The sequence below is a fragment of the Coenobita brevimanus genome, chromosome 103, assembly GCF_032717465.1.
Source record: "Coenobita brevimanus isolate Jiangsu-jjx chromosome 103, ASM3271746v2, whole genome shotgun sequence".
In the NCBI taxonomy this organism is placed as follows: Eukaryota; Metazoa; Arthropoda; class Malacostraca; order Decapoda; family Coenobitidae; genus Coenobita; species Coenobita brevimanus.
The window spans coordinates 6,333,511-6,350,753 of NC_137056.1; the positions used below are offsets into that span (position 1 = coordinate 6,333,511).

A 17,243-nucleotide genomic window follows, 5' to 3' on the forward strand; every position below is an offset into this window, starting at 1 on the left:
ATAAATTTGTGTGCTTCATCTATGTAAACTTCATGTTCAGTTTTTTTAATTGCTTACCTGTATTTATCTTTGTATTATAACCATTTTATCAGTTTATTACAATATCCTTTATAGATGAGGATGGTGATAAAATGCAAATGTATAAAAACAGCGCTTGTAATAGGTAGTGTAAAATACGTAGGCTGTATTCATGTTTCCTTTGTAAAAATGTTTATACCAATGTTTCCTATGTTAAAATGCTAATGTTAACGCATTGTGTTTGGAGACAAATTTTACGGAAGGATGTGGTGAGTGATAAACCGCTTGTATTTTTTTTTTTTCTTTCTGTATCAGGTCTTTTCTGTATTTTGCACTCCGGTAGCTTCATCGTCCCGACACAAGGTAAGCAGGTAATGGGTTGTGTTATACTGTAGACGAGTAGTAGTAGATATCTTCACATACATCCATAGATCTGTCGAAATGCATTGTATAATATTCATCCATCTACAATATTGCATCTGTACGATTTTTTTTATATAACTAATATTTGTTCCACTTGCTTAGGTTTTATATTTGTGATTCCATGATTCCATTCGTATTTCCTTGATTTCCATTCGTGATTTCTGGATTTCCATTCGTGATTGCTTGATGTCCATGCGTGATTCCTTGATGTCCATGCGTGATTGCTTGATTTCCATGCGTGATGCCTTGATTTCCATTCGTGATTCCTTGATTTTCATTTGTGTTTCCTTGATTTCCCTTTTTGATTCCCTTATTCTTTTCAGCTTCGTCGGTTCCTAGCACCTTCTCCTCACCAGTTTATTTTTGCATATAGTTCACCACGTTAATATTCCCTTTTATGTCATTTATACCAACTTTGTGGATAGTATACGTATATTAAAGGCACAGAAGAGAATATTAGTGTGAAATTTGCAAACTAAATAGCTAAGGAAGAGGTGCTAGGATGCCTGCCAAGCTGGTAATTATACGGGCTTTAAGTCGTTCACTACTATATCCTAATCGTGTTTCCATTATCTCACTTATCCACATTTGTTTACCCTCACACCATGGCCGTAACAACTTTTCCTAAGCGATTTGTTTTGCTTATTACACCTTACTGTCCTATTCTGTTTCATTAACCCTTCCTTTATCATCATACTCCGCATAAATAGCGTACCAGAGAATATTAACCAGTCATACTCAGAAACAAATAGCTAAGGAAAAGGTGTTAGGGAACCTCCTTACCCCACGAGAATATATATAGATTTTCTCACACGTAAACGCTTCACCACCACCAAAACAATCTTCCACGTACGCTTTTCAGACACGTCAAATTCCACCCACATTTGTCATCTGTAGACCTAAAATTAACACTTTCCTTTTTCACACTACATTTCAATTTTCTCCCACGTATGAAATATCTAGGATAAATTTCTACACACTTTTCATACTCCATCTAAAATCATCACGTACACTTTTCACACAGCATTTTATTTTCCTCCCACATATCATCTTTACAACAAATTTCCACATACACTTTTAATGCCACATCTCAAATGCCTCCCACACCTATCATCCCCACCCATACGTGTAACAGTGGGTGGGGGTGGATCACTTCCCCAGAAAGTGTTATTGCTCAGCCCTGTGAATTCCTTGTCCTTCAGAAAATATTTAGGATTGTTGTTTCTATCCGTCGAGCGTGTGAAAGCTACTACAATTCATATCTTGTGTTTTCTGTGTGGGTGCCTTATTCCCATCCATTGCCACGGAACTTTCTTAACACCTCATTCTAAGCGATTTATTTTGCCTACCCCTATCTTAACACCTCATTCTAAGCGATTTCCTTTGCCTATTGCTATCTTAAAGACCACTTTCCAAGCGATTTATTTGCCTATTGCTATCGTAACACCTTTTTCTAAGCGAGTCTGCCAATTGCTGTTTTAACACCTCATTCTAAGCGATTTGTTTTGCCTGTTACACTTTAATGTTTTCTTTTTTGTTACTAATAAAAAACCAAGTCGATAATGACGTGTGATATGTAAAATCAGTCGCTGAGGAAGAGGCGCTGCGAAATAAAGGAACGCAGGTAATAACTTCATTAGTGAGTCCAAGTAGCATAATTATTTGAACAACGTTGGTTTGAACTCATGTATTTAAACACAGGTAATGATTTCAACCAATGTAGGTTAATCAGTTGAACGCAGGTAATGAGCTAAACTCAGGTAGCTTAATTAATTGATTGCAGGTGGTAATTTGAACCCAGGTATTTAAGCATAGGTAATTATTTAAACCTAGGTAGCTTAATTGATTGAACGCAGGTAATTTGAACCCTGGTATTTAAACCCAGGTAATGATTTGAACAAGGTAGCTTAATTATTTGAACATTGCTGTTGATTTGAACCCAGGTGTTTAAAGCCAGGTGATGATTTAAGCCCAGGTAACTTAATTATCGAAATCCGAGTAATGGTTTGAACCCAGGTATTTAAACTCAGGTGTATGAACGAAGGTATTTAAACTCAGGTATGTAAACTCTGGTATTTAAACGAAGGTATTTAAACGCACAGATTTAAAGTCAGGTATTTAAATGCAGGTATTTAAACTCAGGTAGTATTTGGCCTGATTGTGTGTACCCAAGAGGCCAGCTATAAAATATCCTTGTCACCTCTCGTACCCTTGTGTCTGTAGCCATGGTGATACTGGGGATGCTGTGTGTGTGTGTGTGTGTGTGTGTGAGAGAGAGAGAGAGAGAGAGAGAGAGAGAGAGGGGGGGGAGGGGGGATACTCATACATAAGCGTATACACGTGACAGAGAGAGAGAGAGAGAGAGAGAGAGAGAGAGAGAGAGAGAGAATGTACTCATATGTAAGCATGTCATACCTGGTGATACGTAAACAATAACGTGTGTGTGTGTGTGTGTGTGTGTGTGTGTGTGTGTGTGTGTGTGTGTGTGTGTGTGTGTGTGTGTGTTTTGTTAAGGTTTACATGCATACATATCAAACACACAGTACAGATAATCGTTCACGTGTACACTTAAGCATATTAGCGCGCGCACGCTCTCACACACACACACACACACACACACACACACACACACACACACACACACACACACACACACACACACACACACACACACACACACACACACACACACACACACACACACACACACACACACACACACGAGTCATAGCCGGACGTGTGTATATGTTACTTACTTAAAGATTTCCTCAGATGACGGAGAATCTTCCTGTAATAAATATAATGTCCTTGTGGTCAAAGGGAATCGGTGGGCGAATTAAGCAACAGAGAGGCAGCCCAGAGATGGAGAGAGAGAGAGAGAGAGAGAGAGAGAGAGAGAGAGAGAGAGAGAGAGAGAGAGAGAAATTATGAGTAGATAGATACCTAGATTGGTGACCAAAGCAATAGAAAGACAGCCTGGAGAGAATGAGACGATGATGGAGACAGAAAACTAGATAGACGGTCAAAGCAATAGAAAGACAGCTTAGAGATATAGTGAGAGGATGAGATAGAAAGGTTGATAGACGACCAGTGCAACAGAGGCAGCTTAGGAATGTAATGAGAGGGTGAAGCAGACAGAACAATACTGAACACGAAAGATAAACAGCTGTAATAGAGGAACGGTGCAGATTCTGAGTAAACTGACGATGTAGATAGAAAGCCAGGTATAGACAGGTAGAGACTCACCTTTTTAGCGCCCAGTGGAAAGAGTTCTGGTTTGTCTTTGCCACTGTAGACTGTAAAAATCATTATGGCTGATTTCAGAGCCATTTACTTCCACTTACAGGTACGTTCAGTGCACTCATAACAAACTGGACTCAGCCAGATCGGTTCAGCTCCAATCAAGTCAGTCGGCACCACTCGAAGCTTTTATCTGTTTAAGTCCAATTGGGCATTGGGAACATTAGGCCCGTTCGCGTCCAGACAGATAAAATTGGATTTATTATGCTCATCATATTTTATTTCCACAGTATATTCAGTCTTAATCATGTCTGTAAAGGTATACCTCAATGTTTAGTTCTTTGCAGGTAATTTCAGTCACTTCATGCCTTTTAAATGCATTCATATTTATACAGTTAGACTTAGATCATTCTTATGAGGGCGTTTGTCAGAAATCAGCGCTGTTGATACATTGGCTTTCAGACCCCTTCAGGTTCATTCAGGGTCCGTCAGATCAGTGCAGGTCCATTGAGACGTATTCAGATCATGCCCATAAAGACCAGTACTAGTAATTAACCTTATCGACGCATTTGTATTCAATGTAAGACACTTTAGGTCTTTCCGGTCGCTTCAGGCTGACCTTATTCATTCAGGTCAGCAGGGATTGATTCAGGTCATGCATCTGAAGGGTTTAAAAAATTAGCCCCATTGGTTCTGTAACTTTCTACATATTAGTTTCTGAAATATGGACCACATAAAACTTGAAATGGGTGGGGTTGGCTGGAAAGTAATGGGCTGGATTAGCTAAGATGGTAATGGGTAATGGCGGAGGGAAAATACCTGTGAAGGTAGATGTTGTAAGTCTGTCGTTAAAGTTTCAGTCAAATCTTTCTCCTAGACTTAAAAGGAAAAGCAAGAAATGGGTGGTGTAGGCGTAGAGGAGTAGGGAGGATGGGCTAGCATAGTTGTAGGGTGTAGGGGAGGCTTGAGGGAATAGTACACCCTATGAAGGAGGAGTGCGTGGGGAGAAGATTGGGCAGGTAGGACACGTATGCCGATAGCTGGTGAGGCAGAGCGAGGCGAGTACACCGTTTGAAAATGGGCCCTGTAACTTAAAGGAAGTGGGCGTGATGAGAAGTCTTAGCAGCAAAAAAGTACTGTAAGTACAGTATTCCCCATTTTCAAATACCTGACGAAGCAGGTAATATTTCCACAAATTTTAAGCCTCAGTTTTCCATATTCGTCACTTCAGTTCCAAGCGATTCATTCCTCGGTCAATACGTTACAGCAGTTCGTCCACCTTAACTTGGCGGAGATTTTCGTGTTTTTGCTATTTATTTCCCGTTGCTCAGTAGCAGAATAAGACAGTACTGTTCCTTCACATTCATCCCACAGTATATATTTCCTCGTGACTAGCATTATATTACTCTTACAGTGTTAATCTCTTGTTGCCTGTCAGTATTTAGATAGAGAGCTGGCAAGGTTAGGCCAGTTAAAAGTGAAGAGAGCGTACATCCGGTCACCTTATGTCATTGATAGTTATGTGCTGATGTCCACGTGTTGAGTAGGTGGCAGTGGTTGGGCTCTGAGATAAGGCCCTTTAGGAGATGCAGATAAGACGTGATGGGTGGCGAGATTAGCAGGGAGGTCCGGGCTTCTATTTATAAAAGATCGTAAAGAGTTTGCGTGATAAAGAAGTTTTCATGCCTGTAATTTATTATTAGAAATCATAGTCTTTGAGTACACACACACACACACACACACACACACACACACACACACACACACACACACACACACACACACACACACACACACACACACACACACACAATGGCCCACAATATAGCTCCTTTTCCACCACGCCTGGCTATTTCTGATATGTTTCGGGGGCTGCTCAGTCAACTTTATCAGTGTCCACCCTGCATCATTTATTGATTTCCTACTTCCACTGCGTCACCCACACCCACACCAGCATCCGAGCCGTCCCCGCAACACATAAAATGCCATGAGATGAGTGTCTGGTAGGGTGCTGTTTACCGGCCATCCTATATATATATATATATATATATATATATATATATATATATATATATATATATATATATATGCTTATGCTTACGAAAGGAAGGAAAAAACATACACAGATTCGAAACAAAAGTATAATAGTTTCGGGCCGACTTCAACTCTCATCAGGAATATTTATGAATACGGCGCCAGTGTGAGAGGAGAGGAGATAAGGTCAGGGAGGTGTAATCCTGTGTATCAGCCAGCCTTCGCTGTGATGGCCTTAATTCGGGTGTGATACCGGTGTACCCCGCCCTTGCCTTTTGAACTCTGGGTCCTGCTGCGTAGTTGAAGGTGGAGTGGTAGTGTGTGGCGTGTTTTGTGTTCTTTCTGTGGGCCCTATTCTCGAAAATTTCGAAGCTGCAAATTTTGTAATGTGAGCTTGATATATATATATATATATATATATATATATATATATATATATATATATATATATATATATATATAATATTCCAATATGGCTGATATATCATATCAGGTTTTCTATCGGCCTATATTTAAAAAATCATCCAGAATGTGTTGACGTTAATTAAAGAGATCCATTATATTCATTTTGTTTGATATAAGATTTTTATTATTATTATTATTATTTTTTATATTACGTATAGTACGGTATGTGGACTTACTTTCTCGGTGATCCTGGACCTGCTGTCACATCTCCGGTGTGAACCGCTGTACAGTGACTACGTTGTTTCAGTCATGTTAACGTTAAACGATTTCATTCATCTCAAGAAAGACCCTTCGCGGTGAAGTTGTTAACCCTCACAGTTGTTACCAGTGTGTTAGAGCTAAGCATCATACCATCAGGCGTCCCACACAGAATTGCACTCCTCTCTAGTTTTTCCCTGGACCTCTCGATTTTTTTTTTTTTTTTTAAGTTATTGCCTGCTACTTCCGGATAATTTTATTCAGCTTTTGAAAGATGCCTTGTACTGAAGGGGTTAAGGAAGGCTGTATGTCACTTCTCCAGATTGGAATGTTTTCCTTAGGTGAACAAAATCGTGTGAAGGTGGCAGGAAACAAATAATGTTGATGTTATCGTATTAAACAGGACTGATCAACGCGTGGGTTGCTTTTCCAGATCAAACATTCGTGTTTTGTTGGAGAAAGTTTTTTTTTTTTCTCAGATTTCTCAAAGTAAATGGAACTTCATGTTACTTTTCTCCTCACATAGATTTTTTTGTTTTTAAAGCTGTATCTTCCTGGGTAGATACTGGGGTGATAAACTATCAAACTTAGTAGGAAGGAGAGTGCTGCAATGACGTCTGTTTGAATAATATATTTGCGGAAAAAAATAAGATACAACTGCACTTACTACGATATATTATCTTATCCGTGGGTGACGTCACATCACGCCTGATCGCCTTAGTTCGCAGGAGGGTGGGCAGATGGCGGACTTTTCAAGGACACCGTATGATTTTTTTTACTTTTGCTTTTACCAGACTATTTTATTCAGTTCTTAAAGATTTCGTACAAGAGAAGAGATTTGGAACCATAATCATTAAACGAAACTTGCCCCGTTCCTTTGACTGCGTAAATTCCATTGGGTAAAAAAATATATGTATCGTTTTAGTCTCGGTAATATTCTTGTACATTTTCTATCAGAGCGAAATGATTTGCTAGAACGGTACGACGCTGCTCCCGAACTTTGACCTTGACCTGTGACCTTGGCCTTTAATTGACCTCCACTGAAATTTAATCACCTTTTCCCCATCCCGTACGCAGTGTATGTGGCAGATTTTGTACGGATCGGGGCAGGCAGTCATGAGAGATTATTAGCACCCTGAACTGTGACCTTGATCCGTGACCTTTACCTGTGACCTTGATCCCTGACCTTTACCTGTGACCTTGACTAGTTATCTTTACGTTTGACCTTGGCTCGTGACTTTTACCTGTGATCTCGATCCATGACCTCGATCCATGACCTTTACCTGTGACCTTGACTCGTTTTCTTTACCTGTGACCTTGACCCGTGACCTTTACCTATGACCTTGAGCCGTGACCTTTATCTGTGAACTTGATCCATTACCATGACCTGTGACTTTGACCTGTGTTCGATCTGCACCAAAATCGAATGACGTCATCTGAGACCCTAAAACAGCGTATGTGCCAATTACGGTGCGTCTGGAATCAGGCGGTCATGAGATATTTTGTTAGCAGATACGTAAATACTGGTACATAGGCCTACATACACAAAACCCCACTCACTGCAATAGGCATGTCTTCGGCGTCGGTGATTAAGATGGCTCTCTCTAACTCTGAGGCACCTAGAACTTCCTCGGGTGAAAAGAGAAATTTTATTAGTTTTCACCCCAAATAAAATTCCTGTAAGTTCGTTCGTGATGATGATGATGATGATGATTATAGCAGCGAGATGTTATGCGAGATAATTTTGTTGCACTTCATCAACTTTCATTCACCCTAACACATTTTAAAAAATCGGGTTTTAGCCTGAGTGAAACAAGTGCGCATATGGGAGCGACAGGGTTGGCATGATAATAATAATAATAATAATAATAATAATAATAATAATGATGATGATGGCGATGATGATGATGATAATTCACGATCATATATATGTAGCATCTGTGAAGTCGTGTCTGGGTCAATTATTCCTTGCCTATTTATTCATATTTACAGTCTGTTGGAAGTGTCTCTGAAGCCTTCATTAAGCCCTTCATTATAGATACGTCTTTTCCACTGATTTCTTAGTATCCCAAGACGATTTTATTCAGCTGAGAGGAATATTTTCGAAATGGAGAGGTTAAATATAGACTTCATTAACCCCTTCACTACTAGGGTCTTCTCCATGGCTGGGAAAAATCTCCTGCTATTTATAAGAATACAATATAAGTGACGTCCTCATGCAGAAGGGGCTTAAATGACTTCCGACATCATTAACATTTAGAATTTATTACCTGTATTTGGCAACCCTAATTATGTTGGCAGGGGAAAGTGTTGGCAGGAGAACAGGCAAAAATGTGAGCAGCCTACACGTGGAGCATAGGCGAAGGGATTATGCCGTGTGTCCCTCCTTACTCTGATGGGTTTATATTGGGATTTATGATGAGGTAGGTCTAGTCTTGGCTTAATTCAATTGAGGAGGAGGGTCTTTTTCACGGGGTCTTTTTTTTTTAATTCTATTTTTACCTTGGGATTTTCTGTTTTGTTCAGTTTAGAAGGATTAAGCTTGTGACCTTTCTTACTTTAATGGATTTATTTTGGGTTTTAAGATGGATGGGTTTAATCTTCGGATAACTCATAGGGAGGGGCGTGTTTTTTTTTTTTTTTTTTTTTTTTTTTGTGGTGGTGGTGGTGGTGGGGCTTTTATTGGAACTGTGCCATTTGCTGACGACTTTATTCAGTTTAGGAGAGGCTTTTGGCGACTGGAGGAGTTAGATATAGCCTTGATAAAACCTTCAGTATACTGGCCTTCCCAAAATTAAATAAAATCGTCTGGTTGCAGTGAGAAAAGAATATTAATAAAGGAAATCACTCGAATATAAGAGGTTTTGATCCACAAGGGTTCTGTTAAGTTAGGAGAAGGATGACAGATTTTAAGAATTTCTACCTAAATGTTTTTATTTGGGGATTTAGGAGAGGATACTATCTATCTGTTTATTGCCAGACGCCATAATCCCGTAAGGGGTGGCCATTTGACTTTGAGTTATTTGTTTTACGGGGAGGGGCATTAACCCTCCACCAACCCACTTGTTGACACGTAGGGAGCACGTATGGTTTGGTTATATGGTTACCACCCAGCGTTGTAAATGGTTTCTTGGCTTACAGGAAACCATTTGGCTTGTCACTCAATGTAAAACCACCTGTAAAGGAAAGAAAAACAATAAGAAGTGACAGGAAAGATGGGAGAATTAGGAAGAGAGGAGGGCAGGCACAGAAAAAGAATGATAAAGGCTAAGGAAGAAGTAGGCAGCACTACATCGAGTGAGTGGATCACTGGGTTAAATAAAGATCTGTGCTTTGGTTACTGTCCACAAGGGTGATAGCGGGTTAGGACAATGAAGATTGTTTAGAGTGTAGTTTAAGAATTTCGCCTTACGTACAACACACCAGCACTGGGTTAATCCTAGGCAGCTGTCGTACGCTAAGGCAGTTTCAATTAGATCTGGTGTTGTGGTGTTAGTAGGCGTGTTGCTACGACGGTGGTGCCAGATCACACCCGGGATTGCTCAGTTCCCAATCCAGCGTTCTATCCAGGGCACCACCAGCTGCTTACTGAAAAGTAGGGCTGTAAGTCAGACATTCTGCACCAATTGGTACAAGATTGATAAGAGTTAGTACAAATTAAGCAAGAGTTACTACAGATTAGGTAAGGAAAGTTTCAAATCGAGAAGTAAAACATATCTTGGTCATCTATTTGACAACGATGATGACATTTACGAGTATTATTTTGGCAGACGCAAGTGGATGTGATTATAAATGACACCAAATTATTTTTACTCAATTCTGAAAACCCAAAACGTTGAGCGAGGCGTACGTGATATTAATTTAGAGTTTATGTGTTTGATAGGTTAGGATTGTTTTTTTTTTTTTCCTGAAAAGTCACTAAGGTGTGCGGTAAGTAAGGTTAGGTTAGTGAGGTGTTTGTGACGTTTGCATTGATGAGGCTAGGTTAGGTTAAATTAAGCTAGGTTAGTTTAGGGAGGTGTGTGTTTCGTTAAGTTTCGTTTTGTAGGTTGGGTGTAAAATATGTTAGGGAAGGGACTGCATGGAGACCAGGATGGGGAAAGGATATTGTAGAGGTTTGTAGTGATTAGATTAGCAAGGTGTGTGTAGGGATGAGTTTGGTTAGATTAGGTTAGGTGTGCAAGGTGTGTGTTAGGATTAGTTTGGTTAGATTAGGTTAGGTTTGCAAGGTGTATGTTAGGAGTAGTTTGGTTAACGTAGGTTAGGTTTGCAAGGTGTGTGTTAGGATTAGTTTGGTTAGATTAAGTTAGGTTTGCAAGGTGTGTGTTAGGATAAGTTTGGGTAGATTAGGTTAGGTTGGGTTAGGTTTGGTTAGGTGTATGGTATGTGCGGGAAGGTAGTGCTTGGAGACTCGGGACAGAAAGGGATATTTGCAGAGGCCAGGCACAGGGTCGCTGCCAACCCTCCACTGTCATATCTACACCCACCTCCATCATCACCAACGCTATCACCACTGACGTTACATTCATCACAACCTCCGCCACATACTCCACCATCACCACAGACTTCACCATCATTACCATCTTGTCACCACAGATATTCCCATTGTCACAACCTGCACCACAGACTTCACCATCATCACCATCTTGTCAGCACGTATATCTCACCATTATTTTCACCACGAGGAGTACGTTACATCTTTGCCGTCCTCACCCGCCCCATACACACTTCTCCATCAGCATAGCATTTTATCAGTAACATATTGTAAGTTTTGCCATCTTCATCACACCATCATACGAATATTTACATCCTGCCCAATCATCATCAATAGTCACCACAGACTACATCATCTCCAGCATCATCACCACGGACATAATGCTTAAGATCATCGTCTCGAGAATATTTACACCACCCTCCATCACCAACACTTTCACCACAAACCTCTCCATCACCACCACCACCACCACCACCACCACCACCATTGCTCTGTCTCACTTCACCTCTTCCACCACAACCATCACCACTGCTCCTGCGATGAACCTCCTGCTATCACTGCAATTACCTCTACCATCTCCACCTCGACCACAGCTACAACCACAACCACCACCACTGCCACAGCCTCAAGTTATTATAATTGATATATTTAAGCTAATAGAGGCTTTCAAGTTCCGCCACTCTTAAACCCCTTGCTTTGCTCTTTGTCTTTGTCGCTGTCTTCATGGCTGATGCACAGACAGAGAAGAAAATAAGATGCTGTAGGATTTAGGTAATAAACAAGGCTTACGGGAAAAAAAAAAAAACGCGTGAAAAGGTTCTCAGTTTTGTTGGAAGTAGAGAAGAAACCGAAATCTTTGAACCGGAGATTATCGCTTTGATATCTTTGCATTATTTACAGCTGTCCCTGTAAATAAATAATGTTTTGGGTCTTAATTTCATAGTGCCTTTAAATCCACAAAATCTGTTTAGGCTTGTGTTCGAGGTTCAAACTGCGATGTATTCACATTCTCTCCACAGCTGCTCCACATTACAGTAGATGTGGAATAGCGTGCCAGGGGTGTAGCCAGATGCCTGTGGTCTGTTGGGTGCTTCTCACCTTAAGCCAGGGATCCCAACAATAGCAAAAACTGTGACAAGAACGCCTAGACCCAGTTCAAGGAATTATTTTCGTTTTAAGTGGATTTTTTTTTTTTTTTTTTTTTTTTAAGGGGACCTACATTTTCTTTTCGGATGAGGGGAAGAGAAAGTTATTTAGTGTTTAAATCCGTGCATATCTTCAACACAATGCATAGTCTTCATTTTTTAACATTACCATCCTGACCTACTCCACCTAAATATGTGGTGAGGTAAGGTCCATAAACGAGGAAAAAGATAAGAGAGAAGTGAGAGAACCAGCAGTGGGTCACACAATCATCCACGCATTATTAAAGTATTAGCTTATTTTTTTATTTTTTATTTTTTTCAGTCAGTCCCATACTTTCTCCAGTTAAAGATATAATGAGCCAAATTATGAGCTTGCCTGAAGATATACACATGCTTCATTAAATTCACGTTCACCTGTCAGAAAGAGTTTGTTTTATTTGGCATGGTGTTGATAGTTCTTCCACTTTGTACTATTTTTTCTTTCTTCTTCTTGCTGGACTCGACTTAATCCCATATTTAGGTGGGAAATAGAGTGGTGGTGATGGTGGTGGTGATAGCGATGGCGATAATGATGTTGATGGCGATGATGATGATGGCAATGATGATGATGATAATGTGCGTCTGAACTAAAACGAGTTGTGTATACAGAGAGCGCCTACGTCTTTTCTGTAATAGACATATATTTCATTCAAACTCTGGATGACTTAGAACTTCTTAAAGAAATCCACGCCACTATCTCGAATAAGTATTTTGCCGCTACACACCCAGGTATTTTAATCAGGTAAACAACAGACGGATTAGTTCAGGTGAGAAAAATTGCATCAGACAAAGAATTAGAGCTACATCGATTAACCTTTTTTTTTTTTTTTTCGTTTTCACAGGCACAACCAAGTATATTTTAATCAGGCTGACACCAGATGGTTTAATTCGGTGAGAAGTATTAGGAGACTTAATATTGAAGCCAATGAACAGTAGATTAACTCTTTCCTTTTGACGGACACGTTTAAATACTGTACGAGGATTCAGACCACAGGGGCTTTAGTGATAGAAAGAAGTGTCAGAATAATTTGATTACTCTTGACAGCAATCATGATATCGGGGCAGGAACCCTTTTATCACTAGTGTTGATTCTCAAGATGATAGTCAATATTAGTGAAGATTCACCAAGGTTACTCTCGAGATATTTTAACCACACTTCAGTTATCTTTCCATTCTGTTGTTTCCGCATACACAACATTCCGACTCCCGAGGTTAAGTATAGCCTGCCATGGTGAAGCACGTAGCACAGCATAACCAGACTAAAGTACGGCAATTTGTATGGATAGTAGCATTACCCCATTAGTGTTGAGGGTTCGTGTGTGGGGGATTTTGTTGGATTTAGCGTACCTCCCTCCACGAAGCTCATAGGTCCGTCCCCTGGAGTTCTCCCCTTTATTAACTTTTGAAAACGCCTAATTTCGTCCATTTTAAAGGACCTTAGGCGCCAGTGAGTAAATAAAGAATGATATAAGGAAGTAATGCTTGTAATCAGAGTGACTTTGTACATGTTTTGGCAGCACTCCGTGAACTTAAACCGTAACAGAATTGATTGACTCCTCTCTCTCGATAACGTGCTTTGATACCAGACGATTAACTTCAGATGAGGGAAATTCCGCCTGCACTGATCTCTTCGCCGAGGAATATGAGGCCACTGATAGTCTTAAAGTGGGAGATAAAACGCCTCGAGATTTTTGTTGAGTCTTTGATTAGATTTCTCAGGAGAAGGCACGTGATAGAAGGATGTAACGAGATAGAATATAAATGCAAAGATGAAATAGCTATCTTTAAATTATAAGAAGTCGTAAGATCCAGACTCATTTTTATGTGTTTATTTCTAATTATTGTTAACACTTCAGGACGAGGATGTATTTTTAAATGTCGTTCGCTTAGAATGGATGTAAAGAGAAGGCTGTATGAAGGTGTTGTGGTACCGACTGCGTTATATGGGGCTGAAACATGGAATATGGGTGTAGCAGAGAGGAAAAGTTTGAATGTAATGTAGATGAGGTGTCTGAGGAGTATGTGTGGAGTGACGCGTATGGATCGGGTGCGAAATGATGAAGTGCGAAGGAGAACTGGAGTTGTTCGGGAGATGGCTGGTAGAGTTGAGCAGAGGGTGTTGCGATGGTTTGGGCATATGGAGAGAATGGATAATGAGCGATTGGTGAAAAAGATAACTAGATCTGATGTAAGAGGTGTAAGACTGAGAGGAAGACCACGAATAGGATGGATGGACAGTGTGAAGAGAGCGTAGGATGCGAGAGGGATGTCTGTCGAGCGAGGAAGAGTGGCTGTGCGTGACAGAAATAAATGGAGAGAAATTGTGAATGAATAAGTGATGACACAGCCCTGAGGGGATATTCTCCCGCATTTGGTCTGATCAGCTAGTCAGGTCAGGTGCGGGTAAGGGGATGGGTCTGTTATGATGTGGCAGGGGTAAACCAGTTCTGCTGTCGGGCCCTGCTGCGGATGTCACTGATTGCATTGCGCAGTTGACCCTTGTGCGGTGTGGTGCGGTGAGGATCTGTCCGTTCTCCCCTTTGGGGCTAAGATGCGAATGAATATGTTTGAATGGGTGAGTAAATGGGGAGTGTGTCGTCCTGTCTCGGCTACCTCCCTTTCCTTGGGGGAAGCAGCCTAGGTATATAGATAGATAGATAGATAGACCTTTACTACCTTCACGACTATTTTTTTCAAGTTGGGAAGGTTTTCATTTAATGGAGTTAATGATGGCCATATACATAATCCTTCCATCTCGAAATATCTCCCCTATAAATTAAATAAAATCGTTTAGAGATGGCAAGAATAAACTTTTAAAAGATATCGTTTTATAGGGGTTAAAATGAAGCAGAGTTACTAAAATTGGAGTTAACTTTGAGTAGGGGAAAAATTATAAGATGGAGACATTGTATTCTTCTCTCTTTTTCTCTTCATATGCATTAATAGGAATTAGTATCAATATTAGTGTAGTGTGTGTGTGTGTGTGTGTGTGTGTGTGTGTGTGTGTGTGTGTTGATATTTGTGCAGTTGAAGATCATTGTGTGTATCTGTTTGTGATAAGATGGCTGTGTATTAATGTATATTACTGGTTATAGCACCTGTGTGTGTGTGTGTGTGAAAGAGAGAGAGAGATAGAGATAGAAAGAGAGAGAGCTCGGGAAGGTATGTCACATAGAATACATCAGCATATCCGTACTATTTTCTCTCCCCCCTTACCTCCACACCTTGGCCTGTGTGTGTGTGTATGCGCGCGTGCGGTTTAGAGAGTATCTGTCCTTGTACAACACTTCATTCATGGGGAAATCTAGATATGTTTTAATTCCACCTTTCAATTATATCGTTGTATCATTAAAACAGAAGAGGACCCAACACTGAACCCTGCGTAGTGCCACTCTCGTTCATTCACTGTAACTTGGCGAGTGTTTTTGTCCACTGTAGCTTTCCCGTAGATTAGTCGCCGATCAAGCCAGTACTACGGCTCCACATCCATTTCATAACACATTCTCGGCCAGTATCACACTCTAATGTAGATCACTTGTCCAAGATCATTCAGGAGGGAGAGACGGCAATTTTAGGTGAAGTAATTGAACAGTATTGGGACGTTTATCCAGCCAATTTTTGTTCGTTTATGTTAACTGTGTTTTGCGTCTTGTTAGCCAGTGGTCTATCCATCTTCAAAACATTATTACTGGAACCATGTGCCCTTAATTTCTGAAGGAACTTTTAGTGCTGAGCTGATCAAATGCCTTCTAAGTATCTAGATAGCCTTTGTCGACGGATTTTGAATGATCGTACAGTACAGTGCATGGTTGGGAAAACCACGAAAATAATTAATGATAAAGTTCCTAGTGAAGAGGTTAAAGTTGTCAGCCTTTGTAGGTACAGAAGGATGCTTAACTAACACTATAATCTAAATGAAGAGAGAAACCTGTATTACAGACTATAGTCTAACTACTACTAAGAGATTGTTTCAGGGCGTTTAGGAGGGTGCACTCTGATTTATAGGCGTGGATTATTGGTGTCATGTTCCACACACTTTTCGGCCACTGTGCAGTCAGGAACAAAAAATCGCCTCCCATTCCATCACGTCTGCTTAACAAAGGACATGTCCATCACTTTCCTCCCTGACGCATCATATCGGAGAGAACCTGAATGGTCAGAGACAAAAGTCCGCCTAGTGTGTCACCTTTTGTGCATCCTTTCATCTGATGATCAGCATTCCTAACCTGGGAGGTGCGTGGTTTGTTTTTCTGCTCACACATTCTGATGACACGATTACCTCAGGGAGGAAGGTAACAGAGATGCCCTAAACCTGAAGTGGACGCAGTAAATGAGTAATCGACCTTTTGTCCCGGTTTGCATCACGGACTTCTGCCTTCATCTGCACATGATATCTTGGCCTGTCAGTCCAGTGTGGTGTCTCCCAGAATTTAAGGCGTAAGGGTTTTTTATCATCTTTGCTGATCCGCATCACAATTTTTAAAACATTCCCGTGCCGGGAATCGAACCCGGGCCTCGCGGGTGAGAGCCGCGTATCCTAGCCACTAGACCACACGGGACTTCGATAAAAGTGACGTAAATTGTTACCCAAAACTACCTTTATAACTGTACAACGATCCCCTGTTGCATGGAAAAAAAAAATAAGGTGCCAGTTGCACAACTTGATATTGTCATTAGTCTCTGGCATCCTAAAAAAAAAAAAAAAAAAAAAGTTCACTTTCCTTTCCCTTTTCCAACCGTACGCGTCTTTTTGTCTCTTCCACTGATAACGCTGAATCTGCTCCCATACTTTCCTTCCAGCTCGACCGTGAACACTTTGGTGCTGTTCCTCATCTCCATTGTGTTTGATTTGTTATATTAACTGCCAGAGCACAGCGATGTCTGGTACTTTATTCTTGCGTCCTCCAGACGACTATATTGAAATGAAGGAAACTCCACTTATTGAAGGGTTTAATGAAGGCTGTTTCCAACTGCTCACCCATTCACGCGAATGCAAAAATTAATTAAATACATAAAAATCACGAATAATCACGAATAGATTTTACTGGAGATAGCAAAGGAGGGTAGTGAAGTGGTTACTGTTTCTTATAGTGATATACTTTCTGCCCTCTTTGGCCTCAAATCTGATATGGGATATAAACCTGCTGGGGGTCTGCCCGGTTGTTTTCGATATCTGTGCTTCTGTG

General features: G+C 40.6%; 1 protein-coding gene and 1 non-coding gene across 2 annotated transcripts in view; one reads left to right on the forward strand and one right to left on the reverse strand.

Moving 5' to 3' along the window:
* The window catches only part of LOC145415715 (uncharacterized), a 243,273-nt gene that overhangs the window by 87,871 nt on the left and 138,159 nt on the right, over nt 1-17,243 (forward strand). The window lies entirely within an intron of this gene.
* Nucleotides 16,545-16,616, reverse strand: TRNAE-CUC (transfer RNA glutamic acid (anticodon CUC)). Its single transcript has one exon. It is a non-coding gene; the product is annotated as a tRNA-Glu (tRNA).